Consider the following 11,668-nt stretch of genomic DNA (forward strand, 5'->3'; position numbering starts at 1 on the left):
CTGGGAAGTGGAGGTTGCAGTGAGCTGAGATCACACCATTGCACTCCAGCCTGGGCAACAGTCCGAGACTCCGTCTCAAAAACAAAACAAAACAAAACAAAATAAAAAAAGAACTCACAGATGCCGCACGGGGGAAGGGGGCTATTGAAAGCCTGAGGTGATTGGGCCTCGGCTTTCTCTTGGCTTCTTTTGCTCTTGAATAAAAACTGCTGTGCCCCTTCGTCTCCAGATGATCGCCCAACATGATTATGACAAGTAACCATAGAATTTGAAGAATGAACTTTAGCTACTTCCTCGCTTGGTTACCCAACTGGCCTTTCTTCCCGGGACCCATGGGGTCTGTATTATACTGAAAACCGCTGCTGAGTTCAATATGCACGAGAACAATTGAATCCTATTAATCAATAAAAAACTACTAGTTATTGATAAATGCAACAACATGGATGAATCTGAAAGGTGTGATGCTGAGGAAAATAAGGCCGTCTCAGAAGCTGCATACTGGCTGATGCCAATACATAACTGGCAAGTGTCATTTACATGACTTTTTGGAAAAGGCAAAACAATAAAGAGAACAGATCAGTGGTTATAAGGTTTGGGTGGGGGAGAGTGTGACTACAGGGGGCAGCATGAGAGTTTTGGGGGATGATGAAACTGTTACGTACCCTGATTGTGGTGGTGGTTACATGAATCCATATGTGCATTAAAACCCATAAAACTGTACACCAAAAAAAATGATTTTACTGTTTGTTAATTAAAGAGCAAAACAAGTAGTCTTTGAAGAATATGATGGGCTTTTAATACTTGCCTGTCTTCTTCTAACCACAATAAAATATTGAAAGTGATAATTTAAAAAATGCACCCGGCAACAAGGCCTTGACTATTCGTGGCGATTGAAAAGCTCGAGAGGAGAGGAGAAAGTCGATATTCTGGAACTACATGAAGAACTTTAGCTTCCTTGCTTCAATTCCTCTTTCACTTTCCATAGAACAAGGTGATCTTCACTTCTCAATCCGGGATTACCAAATTCCAGTCCTGAATTGTCTGAGTTTTCTTGACGAGAAGAGAGAAAATGATTTTAGAAATCAATAGATACTGGAACAGATGTGCCAGTATACTTTGAGGTTGTGCACAGGTCACAATATTGTGTCTGATGCTCTTGTGCAGATGAAAGGGGCTCAGGGAAGTGATAAGGGAGAGCCTAAAGGAGTGTGTGGGGTTAGCTTTCCAAGGCTTCAGGCAAGAGAAGGCAAAGAGCAAAATGAAATGAAAATGACTCTTGGGAGATCAATATTCTGTGTGTATTATTCATATGAATAGTATCAACAGATTCATGCATATATGAAATGATCAGTACTTCCGGGAGATTTTTTTACTTGGCCAAAATATCTAGTTGCTCACCTATGCCGATGGTGGTGAGGATGGGGGCCCAGGGTATGCATGGGAAGGCAGTGGTGACCTCTACATTGAATTGTACCCTATATGCATCCAGTTGAGAGTAAGAATATTCAGCATCCCTCTCTTTTTTTTTTTTTTTTTTTTTTTGAGGAACTGCAGACTGTGGTTTACATATACATGAGAGTGCTGTTCACAGGAAAAATATTGCTTAGTTGCTTCTGCAATAAAAAATAATAAGTTGCAGCATTACTGCATTAAAAAAAAAGAATGTGCTTGACTTCTCAGAGAACGTAATGCATGGCAACTGTAAGAATCATAGTGTCATCCACCTGATAGTTGTCCTGAAAGAGCTGCACAAAGCACAGATGATGATGGCACAGTTGCCAACAGTAGACTTCTTTCTCTTTTCCCATCACCCAACTTTTTCAGTAACAGTTTTAGATGGACAACTGAAGTGCTTGCACATTTTTTCAGAGGGAGCCTGGTGTACCAAACATCCTCAGGAACTGTTGACTCTTTTCCCTTGGCTAAAAGTAACTGAAAACAAAATTTTAAATTATAGCCCTTCTGTTCCTGTACGGAGCAGGTAGAGTGGGGTGGCAGAGAAGAAGTGTGTTGCAGTGGAAGTAGCTCTGACTTCAGATCATGTAGAAAGGAGAGCTTTGAATTTTTCAGTAGCATTTGACATCATCACAACCATGCTTCCAGCTCCTCCCCCTCCACAATGTGAGGAAAGATTGTTTTATTCTCATTTAATAGAAGCCAGAACCAAAGCATATGTAAGCTAAGAATTTGCCAGAGATCATACAGGGGGTGGATGGGAAAACAGCATATAAAACCTGAGTCTCCTGGTTCTAGCCCCACCCACGCCCACCCCCAGCTCCACTAGGCTGGCCGTATGATAAAGCGTCATCTGGCTTCACCAAACACAGACCAAAAGCTAGAAGATGAAGATGGGAGATTCCCATGTGCTCTGTAGGAATCACTCGGAACTCCCCGCTCCCACTCCAGGCCTGAAGATCTGGCACATTCTCACTTGAGAATGTTCCTGACCCCTTAAGACTTACCTCAAGCACCACCCCTACAATAAGACTTTTCTGACTTATTCCTATCCTCAAATAACTGACGACTCCCGCTGTAGAGCCAGATTATACCTTAAACACAGGACCATTTTTGTGCCTGTAACTTCTTCACATACCTCAGGGTTTGGGTCTGGCTGTTACTCGTATTCTTGAGCCTAACACAGTGCTTGTCTCATAGTAGACACTCAATGTCTGTGTGCTGAATGAAAACATGACCTGAACTTTATTCCTTAGAGGTGCAAACCAAAGGCAAGCTCAGCATGGAAAATCCTTGGGAAGTCATGTACCCTCTCTAGGCTTCAGTGTCCTCATCTGTAGAAATGAGGAGAGTAAGAAAACAATAACTCTGAAGGATTACTGTATGTAAGGTTATTGGCAAGGTGCCTGTCTCACAGTAAGCTCTTGATAGGTAGTGGCTATTTTTGGTGGCCAGTCTCCGAGGTGGGCCCAGTGACTCTGACCTCCTGGTATTCATGCCCTTGTATATAGTCCCCTCCTACACTGAATAGGACTGATCTATGTGACCAATAAGATATTGGAGAATTGCCTGAGTGTGACTTCTGAGACTAGATTGCAAAAATTACTGAGGCTTCTCTCTTGCTCTCTTTTGGATCACTTGATCTGGGGGGAGCCAGATACCAGACACCATGTTGTGAGGACACTTCAGCAGCCCTATGAGAAGTCCAGATGGTGAGGAGCTGGGCTTCTTGCCAGCATGAGGTTATCATCCAAGTGAGACATTTTGTAGACTGATTCTCCGGCCCCAGGCGAGCTTTCAGATGACTGCAGTCCTGGCGATTTCTTGACTGCAACTTCAAGAGAGCTAGTTAAGCCACTCCTGAAGTCTTGACTTATAGGAACTATATGAGATAAATGTTTATTGTGGATTTAGGCTGCAAAATTTGGGGGTAACTTGTTACAGAGAAATATGTAATTAATACATGCTTATTGTAAATGATGGTACAAATATCAATGGAGACACCTCCTACATGGTCAGTTCTGGTTCTTGACTGATCTCTGTTCACAGGGGCTACAGGGCAAGATGACTGGTTTAACCAAATCAGGACTTCCCCTTCCCCAGATCTGAAGAGGTAACTAAAGAGAACATTCTCAGCAACTTAGTATTTTCAGATCCTCACCTGACCTGAGGAAGGTGAGAATGTCTGTCATCTTGGTGCTATCTGCCACATCAGACAAACTTTCAGAGAATATCGCAGGACACCAATTCAGATAATCTCCTCTTACTTGTGTCCTGTATGTAGGTCATCTCTTAACATAGAAGGACAAGTCTTGCCCCAAGAACTAATCTTGGGGTCCCTTCTGTGTTCTTCACCCCCAGCAGCTGGCAAACTGTCCACATGAGTCCCTGGCATGAGTCCACCTTCCCAAGCCTTTCACATCACAAAACTGATGAAAATGGTAACATTTTTAAAGTAGCCAATATTTGACAAAGTATTGAGAGAAACCCTTGGTTTTTCAGGCTACACATGCCTTGGCGATATTCACAGCTTGGGTGATGGGCACAGAGACATTTGGCTTCAAGTTCTCACATAGTTGTGTTACTGTAACTCCAAACCCCCAGTCCCCTGCATTCCCCAGTGATCCTTTATCTCTCCCTAGAGTTTTGGCTGCTGCTTCTGGGGTGTTGTATTTCTCAACAACTGCTGTCATTCTTTCCTCCTGTCCTCAGTTCTCCTGCAGTCCTTGATCTGCTCTGTTCCTGTCAAAACTAAAGGTATTGGATATCAGCCCCACCCCAAGCAAATACAATTCCTTCAGATAACCTTGAATTGTCTGACCCTTAAGTGACCACAGACTTTTAAGGCCCCTTGAGACAACCTCAATGTAGGAATTTACAAATGCCCTGGGCAGAAAGACAGCTCTTTGTCATACACAAAAGTATCCTTGACTAGGAAAAAAAGGTGTCTCAATATGGGGAATATGAACTATGTCCCTCCTTCACCTCAGAAGGTGAATTCTCTGCCTTCTTGGGGCACTCCTTCCTTCTGAGTGGTTGACACAGGCCAAGCCTCCTTTCTTTATTCAAGAATCCCAAAGTTCCCACTATTTTTTCCCAAGGACTTTAAACACCAATAGTCATTAGTTCTATTATGGACAGTCTGCCTTGGCTCCCCCAAATTCCCAGAGGTGCAAATATATAGATGAGACCCCACCATGATGACCTCCTTGGATTTGAACTAGATACCAAATAGGACTGTGCACAAATCTGGCCTTGACCAATTCAATTCTGTTTGAACGATTTCTCACCATTCCTACCTACAACTCTAGTACCCCATAGGTCCACCCAATCCAGCTGTGATGGGACCATGAGGGGACATGGTGAACCTAACCAGCAGACCATTCGAAGGTGTTGGTTTGAGAATTACCCAGCATCTGGCCTGACCCAGGCCTGACAGCAAAGCCCCGTGACTTGGTAGCCAGAGGTTGCTTTCACATCTTGACATCTTCACAGTCCCCTGAAAATGTAGCCATTTCATTGAGTCCCTGGGTTTAGTGAGTCTAATGACCTATGCTTTAAACACTAAAGAATGCAGTGAGTTGATTTTTCACACTCAGCAGAGAAAGCACTGGGTAAAGAGTGTGCTCTTGGAATTATTAAATAGAACAACTCTCCTCTGCTTCAGTGAAGATTGTCGCTATTACAGTAAACAATTTCTCTGACACTACACTCTTAAGGAAAAGTTATTTAAGTTCTCTCCTAGCACAATACCCTCCACATTGAGGGCAGCCAATTAAGGTTTCTGCTTTAGCTGTATTGCTGTTTCCTTGGGTGGGGGGACCACAAGTTTAACTTTTGCTTGAAGGACCTCTTTCAGTGGTTTTTGTCAAAGCTGTGAATTTTATTACCTCAAGTGTGTCAAGGAAGACGGGCTCCAAATTTATCCTAGGGCAAAAGGAAAACGCAGATCAACCTGTTGCCATTTTTCTTTCTTCTTAGAGAGAGGTACTGTGTTGCCCAGGCTGTACTCAAACTCCTGGGCTCAAGAGATCTGCCTGCCTCAGCTGCCTGTGTAGCTGGGACTACAGGCACCTGCCACCATGTCCAGCTGATTTTTTTTTAAATTTTTTTGTAGAGGTGGGGTCTTGCTACATTGCCCAGACTCCTGGCCTCAAACAATTCTTCCTCCTCTGCCTCCCAAGTAGGTGGGACTACAGGTGTGCCACAATCCTGCTGCCATTTTTATCCACTGGATTTCCACCTACGTGATTACTGAGCCCTGCAGAGTCCAGGGGTTAAACTCCTCTTCAGTTTTCTCACCAATAAAACGGACAAACTAACTCATTGCCAAACTTGATACTTAATCTCTGGTAAAGGAAAGATATGTTTCAGTACCAATACTCTTTATGTTAGCCATGCCCAAATTATATAAGTACCCTCAATAGCTGCAAAATGCGGGCAAGAAAGCATTTGCTGATTTTTACTCTTCCCAAAGCAAATCCACAAGTACCTTAGCCAAATTGCCTGCAACATCTTATAATTTCATGGTGATTTTACTTTGGAAAAGAAAAAGGAGAAATAGAAGGTAAAGTCCTAGGAACTGGACTTTATCTTAATCATCTATCTCTTCTCACACTTGGAGTGACAGGAACAGAGAATGAGGATGGAAATGGTATGATTGATACACATACAAAATCTCACCCGTGGTTAAGACTTTCAGGGGAAATTTAGACCACAGCCTCGGCTTCCCAGTACTCGCTACCCTTTGGAGTAGTTCTGTTTTTAAAAATCAAAAACACAGCATTTGGAGGCTTCAGATAGAAATTATTACAAAAAAATTGACAGCATTTCTCTTCATCAAATGCGATGCTGTATAGCAAACTTAGTTTCTGTGGAGGACAGGCAATTTTAAGCCTGTGACTATTACAGAGATGAGGAGGGAGAGGGACTTGCTTAAGAAAATGAAGCCAGCTGTGAAACATTCCCTGAGATTACAGGGGCCCTCCACAGTTATGCGTGCCTAAATCACCTCAAGTCTCTTCCTATTCCAATCCGTCTGACACCTGTCTCCAGGCTAATCCTTCTAATCTGAACAGCTGCCTTGGAGACGTCATGCCTTGCCTTGCCTTCAGTGACTCCCCAAGGCCTCCAAAAATGTCAGTTACGCCCTGGCCTGGCCTTTATATTGTGCAAGAATCTGGCTGCCTCTGACATTTAATCTCCCTCTATTCCAACAGAAATCTGTCACTCTAGCGCCCACACCACTTTCTATTTACCCACCTTCACGTATTTACCTGTAATGGTCTCCATTTTCTTCATCTGGAATATCTCCCTCTAACCCCTTCTCAACCACCAACTTCAACATATGATGCAAAGAGTGTGATTTGGAATTAGAGAGATCTGGGTTAAATTCTAGCTCTACTACCTGCTTGCTGTGTGTTGCTGGGCAGGTGTCTCAGCTTCTCTGAACCTCAGGTTCCTCATCTATACACCAGATTCTCTATACACATCAGGTTCATGGTAGGTGCTCAGTAAAGGTTAACTCCTTTTTCCTGCATGTCTACCCAGCTCCCATGCATCCCCCCCCAAGCTCCTAAATCAACTAATTTCTATCATATGGGCCATAGCATAAGGTTTGCATGTGAGCATAAGGTTTATGTTCAGTGTTGCAGATTCACCTCTATTCATTAAAGGTGTCATAAAGGAATGGGCCAGGTCAGGAATATAGAGATCATAAGACCTTCTCAGGACAAAGCTCAGAGGCCGAGGCATATGGGTTCATTCTCTGCCAATGGAACGCTGAAATTTCAGCCTCAGGGGAGTGGAACCCAATAGGAGTACTTGGAAAATAGCCAAGCAGTTCACGGACAGGAAATTATAGCATTGCCATGACTCACTGTTAGATAGTTGAAGGAGTTCCTGAATAACATTTTTTTTTTTGTAATTTCCAAGAAATTTACAAAAGATGCCAATTAGCAGATTCAGTTCCATGGTACTTAAAGCTTAATTAAAAAAAAAAAAAGCAGATGCATCAGACATGCTTACAATTCCTGTCCCCCTTCTAAAAAAATTGCCCCACCAACAGATGCTTAATTTGCCAGATAATTTGCATGTGATGAAACTCCTCTTTGCCCGTATCTGATTGGTGCAAGATATGGTAGTCACCTGACCAAAGGGCAGCCATCCCCATAGGCTGGACAGTAACTATGAGCTATGTCCTAGTGCAAAAAAGATGAGCTGAGCCAATCATGTTCTCTGTCTTTCCTAAAACTAGGAAACACAGAAGGAATGAGCCCACAGCAACAAGAACAGAAACTGCAAGGTTGCTGTGATATTATAAAGTATATATCTGGTCTTTGTCTCATTTTCTGTCATACAGCTCCTAAAATCCTTGAAATCTCCAAAGTGATAAGAGTATCTTTTGTATGCAAATGAGAAGACTGGTGGCTGGCAGCCCTAGGTTGCTTCAGGATGGGGGTTGGTCCCATAAAAAACCAAGGGGGGATTATAGGGTTGGAACGTTCAGTCCCATTCTCTAACCTTGGGAGAGGCTGAAGGTTAAGTTGATCATCAATGGCCAGTGATTTAGTCAATCATGCCTAAATGAAGTTTTCCAAAAACCCAAAAGTACTGGGCTCATGGAACTTCCAGATAGCTGAACAGGGGGAGGTTCCTGGAGTGTGGCTCGCCTGGGGAGGGCATGGAAGCTCCTTGCCTCTTCCCACATACTTCGCCCTATGCCTCTCTTTCATCTGGCTTTTATCTATATCTTTTGTAACACCTTTCATGATAAACCAGTAAATGTAAGTGTTTCCCTGAGTTCGGTGAGTCACTCTAGCAAATTAATCAATCCTAAGGAGGGGGCCATGGGACTCTTGATTTATAGCTGACTGGTCAGAGCACAGGTAAAACAACCTGGAGCTTGTGATTGTCATTGGAAGTGGGGGACAGTGTTGTGGGACTGAGCCCTTGACCTGTGGGACCTGACGCCATCTCCAGGTAGACAGTGTCAGAACTGAATTGATTTAGAGGACACCCAGCTTGTGTCTGCTGCAGAACTTATTGCTTGCTTGCTGTTGAGACAATACACCCACACATTTGGTCGCAGAAGCATTGTATGTTGCGAGAGCATAGTGGGAGAAACAGAGTTTGTTTTTTTCCTATATCCTTAGAGATGCCCTGAGGGAAAGTCAGGGACATAGCAGGCAAAACCTATGAATAACTCAGAGTTAGGGAGGTTCAGAATAAGCAGGATAAGCCAGGCGGTAGAGCGGAGATCTGAGTGGAAGCACGAGGAAGAAGAAGAAGCCGTGAGAAAGCGATGGAGACAGCACTGGGTCCCCAGAGCAGACCAGTTTCTCAGGTGACCTCAGTCCCTAATACTATCTCAGTTCCTACAGTAAAACCCCCTGGTCTCAAGCTCACTTACAGCTGTATTCCTTAAAAACAAAAGAACCCAACTTAGGATGAAAACAGTGACACATTTTACTGCAAGAAAAAAATACAACTACTCTGAACACATGCACTATGACACAAGTCACAAACCCAGGAGAATCATGAGGATTTATTTTCAATAAGACACAAGGTGCAGGGTTAGACTGTCTTAAAGGAAAGACTGTTTTCTCAGAGTATTGAAAGAAGCGGGCCTCTTAGGATTTCTGAGAGCAGCCACTAGAGTGTGAAACTTTAGGAATGTTTCCACCTGCTCCGAGGACTCTGACCATCCCTGGCGGAAAATGCCAGAGTTACTTGGTAAAGCCCTCCTTGGCAATGAGAAGCAGCGCAACCTGTGCCCTGGGATGGGCATGCGCCTGCTGGCCCTGTGACCCTCAGCGAGTCACTTCATCTCCTTGACACTCAGTTCCTCCTTTGTGATAGGTGACCAGCAAAGTGACTTCTGGGATATGAGTCTTCTAAGTAAATGTCTTCTTTCAACTAGATTAGGAAAGGGGGCAGCCTAGAAGAAGAAAGACTGTGGACCAGGAGTCAGGAAAGCTGCATTTCGGTCCTGTCACTTGCTGGCTGGGCAAGCTGAGCAGCTGTCTGACTTGTCTTGGTCTCACCCACAAAATGAGGAAGTTGATTTGTGTCTCATCAAAAGGGCATTTTCACTCCAAATTCTGTGATTCTAAGACCTAAACATTCTTCAATCTATGATTCCAATGGCTCTTGACATCTGTATTTAAAATTCTTGGCTGTGTTTTTTCCCCACCCTTGACTGTGTAGAAAGAAGTCTGTGCCACAATTTCTAGGAGAACTTATTTATTTCAATTTGTCCAGTTACAGACTAAGTATAAAGAACGTTAGGGGAAAATCTGGTGTGAGTTTCACTCCAGCACTAGTTGGAACAGACATGTGGACTAATTTGGATTCCTAACGGCACAAGATCAGGGCTTGTTGCTGATGGAGAACTGTGAAATCTAAATAGGAAGACAGACCAGGCCGTACTCAAAGGAAAAGATGTGTCCTCTTCCCAGAAAACTATAAATCCATAAATGGAAAGTGAAGGTGTGATTCCCAAAGGGATCCTGAGAAGCATTTTAAATGTCCTTCTCAAAAATATTAAATTTATTGGTGGAAATCAGAAGTTTTGAGGTCCACAGACACGGTGGTAGAGGCCAATAGAAAAAGCCAAGAACAAACACTGCTAGTTATAGAAGAAGGTTAATGTCCTGCAATTTCAGTAAAAACCTAAAGGCACACATGCTCCAAGATACTGAAGGTCAGTGACTTTCATTGTTTCACCAGTTAGTTAAATGAAGGTGCAAGACTCTACAGTAACGCTCGTTTCTTGTTTCTGTGGCATGAGGCACCAAGAGCAGCAAAGCCTCTCAAGATACTCTGTACAAGGCGTCCCACAGAGGAACCAGTGCAAGCACTGGACACTTTTGGGTATAGCCAAAGATCACCTTGAAGAATGATGAACTCAGAAGGACAAGTGCTTCCCCTGCAGGCTTTAGTCCACTCCTCCACTCCCCGCCCCAAGCTCTGTGTGTACGCTGGGGACCAACAACACTTTGATGAAGCCAAGGCTGCGGCTATCACCATGTGAGCTTCGGGGTGCTGAAGAAACTCAACCAGAATAAGAAGCTCATCAAGAAGCTGGCCATAAAGTATGATGACTGTGATCAAACACATCCTCAGCCCCAGCCTGAATAAAGCCAGCAAATTCCCTTCCCTGTTCATGAACAGTGAAAACATGGCAGCCAGAGTTGATGAGGTGAAGTCTACAATCAAGTTCCAGATGAAGGTGCTGTGTCTGGCCATGACCATTGCCATGTGAAGATGACAGACGATGAGCTTGTGTACAACATTCTTCTGGATGTTAGCTTCCTGGTGTCACTGCTCAAGGTGAATTGGCAGAATGTCCAGGCTTTATACCTCAAGAGCACCATGGACAAGCCCCAGCACCTGGACGAAGGCATGGCCTGGTAAGTCCTAGTGCCACCAAAACACTAAAACAAAAACTAATCAACTCTACAGCAGCCTATTATATCTGATTACTTTAGATCAACCACCTCTCTGCGTGGCTGATCTAAAATAATCAGATACAGGCTGGGCGCAGTGGCCCACACCTGTAATCCCAGCACTTTGGGAGGCCGAGGCAGGCAGATCACTTGAGGTCAGGAGTTCGAGACCAGCCTGGCCAACATGGTGAAACCCCATCTCTACAAAAATACAAAAATTAGCCAGGTGTGGTGGCCTGTGCCTGTAATCCCAGCTACTTGGGAGGCTGAGGCAGGAGAATCACTTGAACCTGGGAAGAGGAGGTTGCAGTGAGCTGAGATTGTGCCACTGCACTCTAGCCTGGCTGACAGAGAGAGACTCTGTCGCAAAATAAATTAAATAAATAAATAAATAAAATAATCAGATACAAAAGGCATGGACTAGTAATTCACAGAATAAATACCTGTGGGCAAGAAAGATATGAAAATGTGTTCAACTGCAATGGTCATTAAGATAACATTTAAAATGACCTTTCGGTTTTTGCCCAGAAGAGTGACAACAAATAAATAAATGGCATCCAGTGCTGGTAAGGGTGTAAGGAATTAGCCAATCCTATATACAGTAGGTAATATAAAATTTTAAATAGGCATAGCCATTGACCTAGCAATATCAGTCCTGGAAGTTCAGCCGTGAGATATTCTTCTGTGGGTATTTACTTAATAATGTTGATTTGCTCTTAATAGCAAAAACTAGAAGCTACTCACATTGGTAGTGGGTTGCTTAA

The 11,668-nt window shown here is 43.6% G+C and overlaps 1 pseudogene; it reads left to right on the plus strand.

Moving 5' to 3' along the window:
* The first annotated feature begins 10,354 nt into the window (after positions 1-10,354).
* Positions 10,355-10,872, plus strand: LOC100585838 (annotated as a pseudogene).
* Positions 10,873-11,668: the final 796 nt, after the last annotated feature.

Source organism: Nomascus leucogenys, chromosome 18, assembly GCF_006542625.1.
Source record: "Nomascus leucogenys isolate Asia chromosome 18, Asia_NLE_v1, whole genome shotgun sequence".
Taxonomy (NCBI): domain Eukaryota; kingdom Metazoa; phylum Chordata; class Mammalia; order Primates; family Hylobatidae; genus Nomascus; species Nomascus leucogenys.